The sequence below is a fragment of the Sabethes cyaneus genome, chromosome 1 (genome assembly GCF_943734655.1).
Source record: "Sabethes cyaneus chromosome 1, idSabCyanKW18_F2, whole genome shotgun sequence".
NCBI classification, from domain to species: domain Eukaryota; kingdom Metazoa; phylum Arthropoda; class Insecta; order Diptera; family Culicidae; genus Sabethes; species Sabethes cyaneus.
The window spans coordinates 46,643,071-46,657,632 of NC_071353.1; positions in this window are offsets into that span (position 1 = coordinate 46,643,071).

Below are 14,562 nucleotides of genomic sequence, written 5' to 3' on the forward strand. Positions count from 1 at the left end.
TCAAACCATTCGTTACGTCGATTCGGTGCCACACTACCTAGGACGTTCTCCGCTACGCTGTTAATGGCTGTTTTCACGGCATTCCAACAGTCTTCAAGAGGGGCGACAGCGGGTCACCTGCGAACACTCGGCGTTGCCTACGTCCAGCTCGCCCTGAATCATCTAGGAAACGTTTGCTACTAACCTGGTAAAAAGGTCCCACACACTTAACAAAAAGCACCGAATTCGGTAAAATTTTACCGAAATCTAAACAGCTGAACGTTCGGTAAAAATTTCGATGGTGCCAATCGACGTTTACAGATAATTAATAATGTTTGCTGCAATAAAAAATTTTACCGAACGTTCTGCTGTTTAGATTTCGGTAAAATTTTACCGAACCGATTAAGTGTGCATATCTTATGATAAGCATAACTCATATCTCGCTTAATCAAAATAAAAAAATCAAAAATTGCTGAGCTCGAAAATCAGCTAACTATAGTCAAGTGTTTGAAATCTTACAGTGCAATAACGACAAAGCAGAAATAATTCGTTACGATATTGAATTGATATCAATTTAATTTTTATTATTGATGACAAATAATATTAAAGTTATAGGAAGTAATTTGTAAACACCGCTTGTTGAGTGTAAAAATCCAAAAAAGCGCTTTCGCCGCTTTTTATTTTATAAAAAAAAGCAAAGTCTTGGATTTATACCGTCTTTAGATATTATCCTTCTTTATCGACAGACTTCGCAGCCGGCTGTTAGATTGCAGGAAAATTACGGGGCCCAGTGCAACGATCCTACTGACTCTATCTAGCAAGTACCGACTAGCCGAGATTCGAACATACGACGACTGGCTGGCTTGTTAGACCAGCATCGTACCTCGAAGCTAACTGGGCGGCTTTATTTTATAAAGGTAACTTGATGCCAGGATTAGGACTAGGCTGATTTATGTATTTTGGACAGGCGTTAGGCGTATGCTATTTTGGACATTTCCATTTGATTTAGCCGTAAATGTCCATAATAACGTACGCGTAACGTCTGTCCAAAATACATAAATCACCCTAGAGGTCAACTAGATCTAGGAAAACGAATAGCCCTATACAGATGGGATTTCTGCGTGGCCCCCCGTGTTCTAGTGTTACATTCGGGCTAGTGTGACATTCGGGCTAGTGTTACATTCGGGCTAGTGTTACATTCGGGCTAGTGTTTCATTAGGGCTACTGTTACATTCGAGCTTGTGACATTCGGGTTACTGTTACATTAGGGGTAGTGCCCTTCGGGCGTGTGATATTCAGGCTTTTGGTATTCGGGCTAGTGTTATAAAACCGCATTTTTGTCGTTTTGGTTGTATCGCTTGATGGTACTAAATATGAATCTTTCGTGTATTCCGAGTGGCCTCAGTTCTTTAAAATATAGCATGGTCGAAAAATTTTCAAAAACACACTTATCGTGTCTTTTTTGCGTCCATGATTACAACGATTCTTAAACAAATGAACCCTGTATTATCTGTTTGTAGAATATTGACATAAAAATTGGTTATTTTCGACGCTCATACAAGTTTCCATTAAATTAAACAGAATCGAAAAATGTAGCGACTAACATTTGAAAAGAGGCCATAAGCCAAACGTAAACAAACTGTATGAGAGCTTTCTTTTTTTTTGCTGAGGCACTATAGACTCAAAATATATTTCACGTTGAAGTTACCTGAAAAGTTATGTGAATATTTTCCACCCAGCTTTTCCTGTACTATTTACGTGATTTTCAGGTAGTTCGCACGCATACTAATGCGTTAACGTGAAAATCAGATAGATGTTATTATTTTTTCCAATAACAATCACCTGAAAGTCACGTAAATCCCTGTAGAGAAATTTACGTGATTTTTCACGTGGAAAAGACGTTTGGATTATTTTGAGTGTAGGAAAGCGAACTCCTACTTGACTTGCTTACATTTGGTTGGTTGGCCGTTTACAAATATTAGTCAAGATTTGTCTTTCGTATCATTGTTCATCTCTCCTGTTTGGTATAAACAATTCTCGCGAAACTTTTCAAAAGGACCTAAGTAACAATGAGAGATTCTCTTTGTGCCTCTACTCTTTCGCTTGCCACGGCGATGCATATGCACTTCAAAACATCAGCTTTGCATGAATTGGTGGCTAGCGTCACTAGTTAGCTAAACATTAGGAAAATTTTCGAATTGGAGGAATTGCATTTACATCGCCGTAATAATCGGAAGAGAGGCACATCAAAGAGAATCTCTCAGTGTTACTTAGGTCCTTTTGAAAAGTTTCACGAGAATTGCTCGCTTGTAAGCAAGTGATCGTTTGCTCACAAGTTCTCGAACGATTAAGAGTGAAATGCCTGTGTCAAGTCAGTTCATCAGTGTTTTTTATGTCTTTGTTACAATCTCAGAGTTCTACAAGTTGTCGGTAAAAAATTATGAAAGCATAAAATTTCATAATTTAATTACATTAAACATTACTTTTCATCAAGTGCATCTATCAAAAATCAATTTTTTTGTGACTAAGTAATATAAAATTGTGGCGAATATATATAAATCTATCAAGAATCCTGAAACAGAGACCATAAGAGTAGAGTTTTAGTTTCATTGCTACCATTTGTTTTTGAAACTTGACATTCTGCTTTTTTAACTCGCTATTTTACAGATTACCTTTAACTATTCAATTCACCTTCTCTATGAATAGGGAACTGACTTCCACGCATTACAATTCTTACTTTAGAATAATGGGCAGAAAATTGAATTTCAATCAATGAAAATTTCGGATAATCGGAAATTTCGAAAGATCGTACGAACTTTATAAAGCTTGTTACCAAATCAAATATCGAACCAGTTGAAGGTGACGCATGTGTCCCATCCAGAGCACGTTAGTGTTTGTGACTAATTGTTCAGAATCTACCAAAGCATCATCGTAACTAGGTTGGAACACTGCGGGAGCATTTAAGCAGCTATATTTAGAACATGAAATGAAATTAAACTTTTTTGAAAAGTTTCCGAAGAATTAATAAAAATAGAAATAATCTGTAAGAGTTGCAAATTGTTGAACAGCACTGATTAATACTTTTTTAGTTCAATATAAATAAGAAATAAGAAGCATAACTGTAATTTTACTCGAGTATTTCGTTGTATGGTAAGCGTTCGTCTTTCACAAATGTCTAAAATAATTAATCTATTGCCAAAGGCCTACCATTTTTTTCTAACAAAACTTCCTCCTTCCACCGATCTTTTTATCCTGCTTTGTCGAATTATTTCCGAGTCAATACCCTTAAGAGAGGTTTGAACATCGAACTAATCGCATTAACACTTTTAAACTCACTCTTCCAAAAATGGCATTAAATTGAATGGAACGGAAGGCTACGGGTAAACCTGGCGGCCGATCGCTCCTATTGGCACTCAATATCGAAATGACCCAACCGAGCCATCTGTTTTGTGGTCAGGAGTGGAGCTTCGACGCCTTGCAGGAATTTCACGAGTAGACTAACTTTCAAGATCGCGTGTCGCGTACCTACCATTCGACATTTCTGAGCGCATATTACTAACCAGGAGTGAAATGCCAACAATTACGAACCGAGCCTTGCACTGAACAGTGAATGGGATACGATTACCAAGACCAACCGCAAGTGTTGACGTAACAAACATCGCACCGGGTAAACCATATAGGTATTACAGTGTGGTGCGCACTTGAGACCATCGGGCGTTGCGCATGAAAAGTTCTTTGCCGCCAGCGATAGTGTTTGTCTACACTTGTTCTGCCCTAGACGACAAACAATGAATAACCGCTGCTGCCATGGAAGAGGACGGTGCCGTCCGTGTCGGTGTGCGTCGGCCGAATCCCACCGCAGTCAGTAATGGAACCAACATCATTTGGCACGGGTGTTAGCGCTTTGATGCGTCAGGTACTTTGATGACAAATATTTGTTTATTTCGACGTGCCCGAAGCCGGCTTGCTAGGGGCAGTCATTGAATTTATAATAGGGACTAGAGCTAATCAACTATCGAAGCTATAGACAGGAAGCTTGGCGATGATCTTTATGTTTTTAATCTTTAGTACGGTTTCGTTTCATTGAAACAAAGCTAAAAAAATTAAGCTTTCTTGTAATATCTGAAGTTTTGAGCCGTGACATAATAGCTGCAAATGTGTTTATTTCTAAACCATTAACATTTTTTAAATGTCAAATAACGGGTGGCAACTAAAATTTGGAATTTTTTTCTCAAGCTGTCAAAAACAGACAAAGATACATGAAGAAAATCTGATCAACCGAAATTGAAGATACATTATCCATTGCTGAAAAAAAAAATTAGCCTACATATGAAAACGGTCCGCAATCGGCTATTCGGCGAAGCTTCCGTTTGATGCCCAAACAGGAGCGTTGTACGGCCGTCATGTCAACTTTGCGAATGCATTTTTTGATTCTACCAATCAACTGTTTGCAATTCGTGGCTCTCCAGTTATTTTTGTACACCAAGGAACTCCAAATCCCGAATAAATCTTCGATTGGGCGCACTGAGACAAATTTGTCGGGTCGTGTTTTTGGGTAAAAATGGAATCGAATGTGAATTCAGGAACGATTGTGTTTTTTGGCATAATACGATGATGCTTTATCTGGCCAAAACACGTATTGTCCACCTGCATGATGTTTTTGTAGAAACGGGATCAAAATTTTCTTCAAACATTCGTCTGGTTCGTCTTAATTGATAGCTAAGCCAGAGGGCTAATTGTTGAAGGCACGAGAAAGAGAACGATGTCCTTCTGTGTCCATAATTTTGCTGGTCTTCCACTACCTTGCTTGCGAATGGTTGTTGGGCATCTCTACCTATATGGTAAATAGTCGAAGCCGCAACATTTTTGCTTTTAACGCTCTACCCGAGCAAAGTTTTAGAGCAAATTGGAAACAAAATTTGATATCTTCATGTAACGGATTTTGAATACTCGGTGTGATTTCATGTTGGTTCATTTAGCTGTTCAAATATCAAAATTGATTGCAAAAATTCCACGTCCACGTATTCCAAACGGAATACTAATCTTGCTGTTACACAATATTAATAGAAAAGCACAATTAGTTGTTATTTTACTATCATAAGATCATCATTTTGCTATCATGATATAATTTGAACCAACCATTTTACTAGAATAAAATGTGTGTGAAAATAGATTAATTTAAATATTGAAGGTTTATTTACATCATAAATAGAATCTGTCAACACATTACATCATAAATAGAATTTGTCAAAACATTTTCTTTCAATAAAAATGAAAACAAAATGTTAGCAAAATCTGATACATCATAAGTGCCATTTTGAGTTGCATTGAAAACATGTTTTCTAGTTGATATCAATAGCAGAATATGTAATAATTTTGTCTAATTGTAGCATTCGACTGAGTATCTTTACAAAGTTTTGTTTTTCGGCTTTGCAGTCAAATTGCTGATAAAAACGAACGTTTTTCTTCTACTTCCCTACTTCTACTTCTCTACTTCTAGGAAGTAGAAGAAAAACGTTCGTTTTTATCAGCAATTTGACTGCAAAGCCGAAAAACAAAACTTTGTAATAATTTTGATATACTTTTGTTGTCAATCCTAGCTCGGGTAATGCCCAAGTTTTTTCTTAGTTTTCGAGAATTTTTCAACTTCCGCAAGAGATGAATCCCCCAAACTAAAGTTATACCATGTATTTGAATGAGTATATTTGACTAAAATGAGAAGGTATGAGTAAATCTATACCTATAAAAATGGATTTCTGTCTGTCTGTCCCTATGTTCCTTACAGAATCGAAAACTACTGAACCGATCGGCGTGAAAATTTGGATGTAGGGGTTTTGGGGCCAGGAAAGGTTCTCTCGATGGCAACAGACCCCTCCCCCACTAAGAGGGGAACATACAAATCCCACACAAAGGAAACACAAATTTCTGCATAACTCGAGAACTAATCAAGCAAATGGAACCAAATTTGACATGTGGGTGTTTTTGGAGACAAGAATTTTTTCTATGGTGAATTGAAACCACTGCCTACTTTAGGAGGGGGACTCCTATACAAATGAAATACAAATTTCCTCATAACTCGAGAAGTAATCAAGCAAATGGAACCAAACTTGGCATGCGGGAGGTTTTGGAGGCAGGAATTTTTTTAATGATGGTTTGAGACCCCTCATCCCTGTGGTAGGGGGATAAGGACTCTTATACAAATAAAACAGAAATTTTTGCGTAAATCGAAAACCAATCGAACTCGAGAAATTTTAGACTCTTTCATAAAACATTAATCAATAACAAGACCAACAAAAACTATCAATAGTTACATTAGATAATTCAGTGCGAGACGGCCACAGGCCGCGAGTGCTGCCGGCGACTTGCCGTCAGAAGCGCCGGCCACTGCGAGGGGCAACCCCCGTAGAGATCACCTCTATCTAGATTTATTTATTTGCCTAGATCTACTGACCTCTATTACTTTCCTTCATTTGGGTCACCCCTGCGAAATGGTACTTTCTACGAAAAGATTTTCCGTGAAATGGTACATCCCGCGTAAGGTTTTTCGCGAAATGGTATTCTGCGAAACTCTATGTTCCGGGTTACGGTCATCCGAAAATTGGTGTTCCGCAAAATGGTATTCGGCGAAATGGTTTGTAATGATGGCGAATATTTAAATGCTATCCGCTTAATTTTATCAGGCTAAGCAATAGGGGGAGTTGTTTTCTACTTTACTGTGGGGAAAACTTGTATATTAAAACACCCATGAACTTCCCAGAAACTTGCAAAACTCAAGATTGTGACAAAGGTCATCCGAGATTCACGATTTATGTACAACACAGTTTAATTTGTGGCAATACGAAGTTTGTCGGGTCAGCTACATTATACAGCTACATATTACAATATAAAAATGAAATATCAGCGATTTATGGTGATTTTAAAAGAAATATTCCTAACCCGCCAGTTACGGGGTCAGGCACTAGAGGATTAAAATGTTGTACCGTACACTTTTTCCGAGATTTCGAAGAAGTGTACAATGCGCTCCCGAAATGCTTTTTGTTTCGACGCCATTTTAAGCAAAACTGGGTAAGCATAAACAAAACAAAAAATATTGACGAAAAGAAGAGAGAGAAAACTAACACATACATACTTTCATTTCTCTCTGAGCTCGTTTGTTGTTGAGTATAGTGGCCGCGAAAAAATTACAAAATTTTAGTTGCCACCCGTTACAAATAAAAAAAGTTAGGGTGGCGGCATCAGGTTTTCAGCCTGTTTCAAATTTGAGCCTACCCTCTGTTCTCCGCAATCTAGGAGGAAAATCATCACTAATTTGTAGCAATATATTTTACTATGGTTGCATATTCATTTCGTGGTAATAGATTGGTTCTTCAGGTACAGGTAACACGAAAACAGAGTAGATCCAATAATTAGAATCATGCCGATAATACCATCCAATGCCCTATATTATGTCGGACTGAGCTGACGAAAAATGACATTTTTTGCTATGTCACATGCAAAGGAGCGTGAGAGCTTAGATTATTAACGGGAAATTAGCAGTCGTTAATTTTTAGACGTTCAGCCCAATTTCAGAAGCAGTTTTTGGGCCCAAAACTGCCCATAAATGCATAACAGTCCCATCTGACTTTTAACCACTTTTGAGATAAACTTTAAATTAACTGTTCTTTCAATATTTCAAACAAAAAAGTTATGTTCGTTCCCAAGATGTTGAAAAAAACATCAAACTATGTCAGTCCCATATTACAAATATACGCATAACAGTCACAGTAGTAAAAATATATCTATAAGCATCTGTTTTTGGGAAATGCCTGGACCGATTCGCCTGTAGCAACTACCAAACGGAAGATTTTATGGCCTAGAAGAACACTATTGAGGAGAATTTGGATCAGATGTACGATTCCGAAGTTATAGTGGGAACAAGGTTCGGAATATATGGGACTTGAACATAGAAGCACCTTGAATCACAACAAACCCATCATATGACACCTATAAACACACGGATTTGCAAAACTAGACTATTGGTAGTCGTATAAAGTGTTCAAGACGTCATTGGCCACATCTTAACATGTCAGTAAATGTTCCGGATTCCTATACAGGGATCAGTTTCAGAATTTAACTAAAATACAACATGTGACATCTCTAAGTCGGTACTCGAAATTGCAAAACTAGTTTGAAATAGTTAATTTGTTGTCACATATAGTGTCCAGGTTCACATTGGTCATACTCGGACACGTTCTGGGAGTATTCCACACGGGAAAGCGACCAGCTTCTGAGTCAAACAAACCCCATCATGCAACCTCGCTATAAACTCAATGTAACAAATTACAATAAAAAGGAGAAAAGGCCAGGAAGAGATTTGATTCAAAAAGAACATTTTGAACAATTGTATTGAACGAGCACGTGAATTATCAAAACAACGACACGTGGTCTTGAAAATACTGCCGAGTCACCGACAATGCAAGGATCAAGGCTGTGCCTGTGCGTTTATTCTTGCTTAGTCAAGCACAAATTAACGCATATCAGTAACTTCGGCAGTTTTTCTAAGTTTTGGAACAAATTTTAGGTCACGTGTGCACAAATTGTTTGTAAAAGTATTCTGTTATGTACATTCAAATTGTCGTGGCTTCTACAGCGTTTTTCGTAGTTGCACGATTTTGCAGATGTGAATGTCTTCCATTTATGGGCAGAAAAGCGGGGTTCTGTTAATAAAAATGTTTTTACTAAATTCTTCTTGCCAATCTGAACACAGCGAATATATTTTAATGAATAAAATTTTTGTTTTAATCAAAAAAATTTGAAAAGTGCTTTTGAAATTTGCAGAATTGATGACGACTAATTTCACCTTAATATAAATACGCCACTCTTCACAGATTCAATCGTTAGTCAAGTGGCTCCTGGCGGCAAGAGGGTTTACTAACCTGTCATAGTGTTCGTGCACACGTTTGACTATGTCGTCTGTCACTAACACTTGTGTAAAATGAGAAGGTGATACAAAGACTAACACAGTTTAGTAAACCCTGCCACCAGTAGATAGTGTTGAAGGCGTACATGAGTTAAAAATGTATGAGGAAATCAAAGATTGGCATATCTACCCAGGTAACCAAAAAGCATTTCCAATGCAATTTAAGAGCAAGCCAATAAGCATTTAAGTTGCCTTAAATGCTACTTAAATGCTATTTTGACAAAATATGCGGCTACTTTACTGCTAGCCCTCTTATAGTGCTAACAATGCTTATTTGCAGCTAGTTACCAACAAGAAGAATTTAAATAGAATTTTGGATGCCATTTTGGAACAGTTATGCAGTCAAAAAGCTGATAAACAATAACCTGCAGTATAAAACGCCAGGGATGCTAATAAACGACTGATTTACTGCTTATTTTAATGCTTATTGGTTACCTGGGTAGTTTCTTTAATAATCTAAGATGAGAGGCAACTGGTGGCACGGAGGGCAAAAAGGACATATCTTTCGACATCGTTTTTGGGCAATCCATCAGGTTGCCAGCATCTTTGTCTTATGTTATTTTAATTTATATTACTAGTTGGTCGTTCATTGCGGAATCCTAATGAAACTTTCTGAATTTAGTAGCTTTTATCATCTAGTTTATAAATAACTTTATTTAATTTACTGCCGTATGCGCATAGTCGAATATTTCGAAGTCAAAATTAGGGTACTTTTGACTACAAAAGTTCTACAGTCCCTTAACTAGCAAAGACAAAGGTATAGCACATTCAGCAGACTTGTGTATTTTTACTATTTGAATAATTTTGTAGAACATTAAAAAGTCGTACAACAACTACAAAAGAAAATAAAATAGAAAAACTGAAAAAACATTTGATTATTTAGTTAAACACTATCGTTTGTACTATTTGTACTATTACTATTTGTACAACTTTGTAGAACTTGAAAATTTAATACAACAACTACGAAAAAGGCTAAACTAGAAAAACGGATTTTAATGATTGATTTATAAGAGCTTTTTCTATCTTCGCTGAAGAGATAGAAGGTTACTGTCTTCAGCAAAATTTCTTATAATAATACGCTTTAAAACTTCGCAGAACAAATTAGTGTGCCAAATTGAAACTGAAGTAGAATAAAATTTTTATTTCACTTTTAAGGGGATTAATCAAAAATTGAACTCTACCAAACGATAGAGCTTTTAATTTCAAGAAACACTTCCAAAAATTCCATAAACCTAAAACCAAGTTTTCCCACTCAAATCTCTAATGGAATTAAACGCCGCTCCTGTAAAAATACGATTTTCAAACTTTTGTACTTTTTTCTTAGAAACTACACAACATATTGGAACAAACTTTTTTTTCGTTTTGTAGGTAGTAGCTTGGCAAAGACTTATAGTTTTTGAGCTTTGTGCACGAAACACAGTCAAAGAAAAAAGAAAAAGAAAACAAGATTTTTTTTTCAAGCATCTTTTCTTCTTCTTTTTCGTTTTTTTCAAGCTGCGTGTAACCCCATGCTTAGAAGTCGAGAGGATTCAAATCAGGCAAAGAGACAACTCTTTTGAAGAAATAAATTCCGGAAAATTATCCTGACACCAAGCCTATGTAGCTTTCGTCTGGTGAGACGGTGCAGAATCTTGTTGGAAGCGGTATGGTGCGTTCTTATAGTATTTTCTACAAGTTAGTTCTACAAAACATTATCGACGTTATATTTAGTGTTGATTTTAACACGAAGCTTGAATACCATAACCGTATGCTCGCACCTTCAGGTATCAGCATCAGGACGTTCCTCACAATCATGTGGAAGATTTATGCCTTGCCCATCTTGCCCGTGTCATCATTTACCTGATGAGGACGGGAAGGAAAACAGGAGGAATAGGAAGGGGTGGATGAGGAATTTGGACAAACACAAACATATATATACCGAGAGATTTTTGTACCCCCGAGGGGATACTGCAATCCTTGGTAGTTAACTTATCAAAAGTACACCCCCTGGGGGGTATACTCATGATAAATAAGAGCTTATAACTCAATACCGCTTTCGGTAAGGAACATCAAAATGTCTCGTAATTTTAGTTTCCTAAAACAACGTTTCCTGAAAACAACGTCCCTTCTCGAAATCGATGGTCCGTTGTCGTTGAGGTCCCTGAATTAAAATCATTGTTTAACAAAATGAACACTTCTGGATTTGTGTTCACTTACTTGTATTAGGTAGCGGACGATCAGAAAATCTACAACCATACTCCTGCTGGGCTGTCTTTGCTACATAATTAGTGAAGCCATAATCAGGGTGAATATCCGCGAGTTCTACCGAAGAATACATTTCAATACTGCAGTCGTTTTCAGAAACGTCCCAGAGAGACCCGAGAACGCTATGCGTAGAAGGATTTTTTTCGTCATGTGGTCCTCTGTTACTCCCTGATTAAGCTATACTATACCCTGTATAATAATGGTACTTTATACACATATGAAAATTGTTAACGTAGATTTGTTACCAAAGCTATATATATCTATACCCTGATTAAGCTATCTTGCACCCTGTATAATAATGGTACTTTCTACACATATGAAAATCGTTAACGTAGATTTGTTACCAAAGCTTTGTTTGTTACGATTTGAATTTGAACTTTTCGAATAACGTTTTGGCAAAAGCAAAGTATTCGATAACTGATAGGGGGTTGATGTTGTTGCTCATTCTTATTAAATATATCAATGAAAAGTTTCGGCTGATTTCAATCAAAGAACCGTCCGAATGTGCAATGCAATAATAAGCCTCGAAAGACGAGTGATGATCGGTATCACCTTTTGAATAAGAGTGCGCCCATGCCCATGTCAGAGGGTTCAAAAAGATTGTTATAAATTTCGGCTTATGCAGGCGTCTCTACTTGACGTGAGATAAAAATATGCTACTGTAAAAAGGCGTGCAGTTGATTCCCGTCATAGGAATCTGTGCTCGAATATAGTATATATTTTTTCTGATTGCTTATCCTCTATTGATACACTGATAAGCATATGATAAATAGAGAAATTTTTTGGCGAAATTTAAATTTAGTTAAAGTGCAAATCTGCATTTATACCTATGAAAAATTTCAACCAAACTCGTGAAATTTCGTGAAACTAGAGTTTTTGCAATAAATTTGTGGAAATATATTCAAACGAACCGAGATTCAAAACTGCAACAGCAGTCAAATCTTTTCCGTTTTACGGTTCGTTGCTTCTGATCGGTCGGTTTCTTTTTTCCCTATGTCCTCGATGTCCTCACAGTTGTCAGCCGAATTAGAAGCTCTCGATTTAGCTAAACGATTACTAATAAAATCTATATCTTTTACGATTATTTTATTCAAATAGCCTCCATGCGGAACACACGCACCGGGAACCGACTCATTTCGGCGTCGGGCGATCGGGATTCGACGAACGGAAACTGTAAAGCATACCCCGCGGGATGCGCTGTTGTATTCGGTGTGGGATGACGTGAGAAACAAATTTTCGGGCATTTGGAGATTGCCAGCGTCTCGAGAATTTGTGAACACGAAATGGATGAATAAATGATTGACTTTATGGGCATCCCGCCTAGTCTATTTGTTTGATATTTATAGATTCTCACCTTTTATGAGTGCGTGTGCCTGTCGAAGACAGGCATTGCTCGTTTGATGTCCGTTATTTCAATTGAAAGTGGTGCTGATTGAAGTTAGGACATTCCGACGCCCGAATGAGATAAGTCTGTGAATTATTGAAAGATATTTGTAAGAAACATGTTTGCAAAACTAGTGCAAAATGATTAATACACTCAATTAAAGTATTTTTACGAACGTAGTAACGTTAGAAAAGTTGGAGGAGTAAAAGTTTCAGACATGGTTGGTTTTGGTTTCGTTGGTGGTTATTCGCACTTTGTTTGGCATGAAAGTTCGCTTGTCGAATCTTCAAATCTCAAACCGATCGAACCAACAGTCGACACGGTCTCTCACGACCATGGTAGATCGTTCCCGGTGAACCATTGCACTGCGCTGTACAGGGAAAAGACGCGCTGCTGCAGACGGACTTGAGCCCGAAACGATGAACTGGAAGAAATTCTCATGCATTCTCCTTGAGTTTCCGATCTTTGTGCAACGATAAAGAGAAGCCTTTCGAACATGTGAAACAAGGGCGCAACACAACAGTTCGACGACAAGGTGGGCTTTGAGGGGAATTTTTGAAAAAAAATCACCTTTTAATTCAAAACATTTTTTTTTAATTATACTATATTTAATGTGATGTGATATCTGACGTGATTAACTCGGTTGACCGAATCAGAATCGTCGGGCCTTTCTTTAACTCCTGTCATCAGATTTTGTACACCTAACTCGTATACTTCGCTCCCGCAGCAAGCGAATATTCCCGCATACGTTTCAGGAATACTCGCCTACTTGACAACGTTGGTAGGCCGATCATGTGACATTCATACGGTGGTAGGCTTATCCTTTACCTCCAGTCTAGATTCCGGAGAATGTATCGAATAAACTGCCTTTGCACACGTTCGATTCGGTTGATGTGAACTACGTGATATGGGGACGATACTTGCACTCCGTACTCTAAAACACAGCGCACGAGCGAGCAATACGGCAATACACTCGGTAGAATTTGGGGTCGTCAGCATATAATAATTTTGGCGACTTCAATTTCCAACATAAATCGTTAATAAATAAAACGAATGGCAATGGTCCCAGGACGCTGCCCTGAGGTATCAGGTACCAGAATCTTTGGCTCGAGCAGCACGTTCCTTACAATCACGTAGAAGATTTATGCCTTTGCCCTGAGGTACATCGGATTGAATTTGGAATAGGATAGAGCAGATACCACAAACTTTCACTGTTGAGCTGCGACCAGTAAGGTAAGATAGGATACATAGTGTTATCCATTCTGGTAACCCTATTCTTTTGAACTTCTCCACCGCTAGAATATGTGGAAAGTGGAACCGTGTCAAAAGCTTTAGCAAAGTCGACATACACAGCGTTCATCTATTGTCTTTTTTCCATTTTGTCCAAAAGTGTCGAAACGTAGCTTAGCAAGTTTGTTGTGGTCGAGCATTTTTTCATAAAACCGTGTTGATCTGTAGCAATTATGAATTTACCAGATTGGTAGAGTTCGTCGTGCACCATACTTTTAAACACAGCTAAAAATAGAAATTTTTTGATAGTTCTCCATCTCGTTGAGAGAACCAGATTTATGAATCGGTGTAATTGAGGCAGATTTCCAAACGGTTGGAAAGTACTTCTCTGTGATCGAACAGTTGAACGGGATACTGACACTGGTAGGCAAAAGCATCGGCAGTGGTACAATTTTTCACGAATAACGGTGGCAACTCATCAGGACCGAACCCTTTTGATCCACCGATGGATTGCAGCTTAACCAAGACATCGTGGGCCGAAAAATTCATTCCAAGCGTATTTATATAATACTAGCTAACCCGACAAACTTCGTATTGCCACAAATTAAACTAAATTATCTAATGTTACTATCGATAGTTTTCGGTGGTCTTGTTATTGATTAATGTTTTATGAAATTTCTCGAGTTCGATTAGTTTTTGAGTAACGCAAAAATTTCTGTTTTATTTGTATGAGAGTCCTTATCCCCCTACCACAGGGGTGAGGGGT